The sequence below is a fragment of the Eptatretus burgeri genome, chromosome 1 (genome assembly GCF_056783735.1).
Source record: "Eptatretus burgeri isolate ZD-2024b chromosome 1, Ebu_testis_v1, whole genome shotgun sequence".
Taxonomy (NCBI): Eukaryota; Metazoa; Chordata; class Myxini; order Myxiniformes; family Myxinidae; genus Eptatretus; species Eptatretus burgeri.
Genome location: NC_140961.1, coordinates 64,142,913 through 64,144,044, shown reverse-complemented (window position 1 = coordinate 64,144,044; position 1,132 = coordinate 64,142,913). Strand labels below are relative to the sequence as shown.

The following is a 1,132-nucleotide window of genomic DNA, read 5'->3' as shown; positions in this document are numbered from 1 at the left end:
TGGGTGGAGTTGGGTGGGGGTGGTGGCTGGGTCGAGTTGGGTGGGGGTGGTGGCTGGGTCGGGTTGGGTGGGGGTGGTGGCTGGGTCGGGTTGGGGGGGTGGTGGCTGGGTCGGGTTGGGGGGTGGTGGCTGGGTCGGGTTGGGGGGTGGTGGCTGGGTCGGGTTGGGGGGTGGTGGCTGGGTCGGGTTGGGGGGGTGGTGGCTGGGTCGGGTTGGGGGGTGGTGGCTGGGTCGGGTTGGGGGGTGGTGGCTGGGTCGGGTTGGGGGGTGGTGGCTGGGTCGGGTTGGGGGTGGTGGTGGCTGGGTCGGGTTGGGGGGTGGTGGCCGGGTTGGGGGGTGGTGGCTGGGTCGGGTTGGGGGGTGGTGGCGGTGGCTGGGTTGGGGGGGTGGTGGCGGTGGCTGGGTCGGGTTGGGGGGGGATGGTGGCTGGGTCGGGTCCGGTCGGTTTTTGGGGGCTGGTTGTTGTATGACTGACGAAATGATGAAAGCTTTAAAAAATAATTGTAATTTGCAGGATCCCCCCTGTGCGTTTTATAATTTATCGACAACATCCGTAATATCGAAACAAATGATAATTAAACACCTGGATATGAAAAGATACAAAGGTCGTTTGAAATTCAGCAGTTCCTCGTTAGTATAGTGGTAAGTATCCCCGCCTGTCACGCGGGAGACCGGGGTTCGATTCCCCGACGGGGAGGCTATTTTTTTAATGGATATATTTGGTCTGGTGTTGCTGGGGCGCAGGCATCATGGACCGAACGGCCCTCTCCGTTGTCGAGTCTCCTTTTTAATGCAACTTTTAACCCAAAAAGCAAGATGGGACTTTAAAAACGAGTTTTTATCCCAACGAGGCTTTTCACACATGTACTGTGTGTGCGTTTTCCACGACTCGCTTCTGATAGACGGTTCTCTTTTAACATGTCGTTAACAGGATGAAATGTGCAATTGAAATCGTCTTTTTAACGTTAATTTCAGCATGAAAATCGGTTGCGATTTCAAAAAGGATTAACCATAATTGTTGTGTTCCCAGATGCAAACCCACTCACGAACATCCGACGACAGTACAGTAAATAAGATAATTATATGTATGTGTGTACGTATGGGCGTCGATTGGTGGGGGACGGGGGGGACA

At 55.0% G+C, this 1,132-nt stretch overlaps 1 non-coding gene across 1 annotated transcript; it reads left to right on the top strand.

The window, feature by feature from the left end:
• Positions 1–625: 625 nt before the first annotated feature.
• TRNAD-GUC (transfer RNA aspartic acid (anticodon GUC)) lies at positions 626–697 on the top strand. The gene has a single exon. It is a non-coding gene; the product is annotated as a tRNA-Asp (tRNA).
• Positions 698–1,132: the final 435 nt, after the last annotated feature.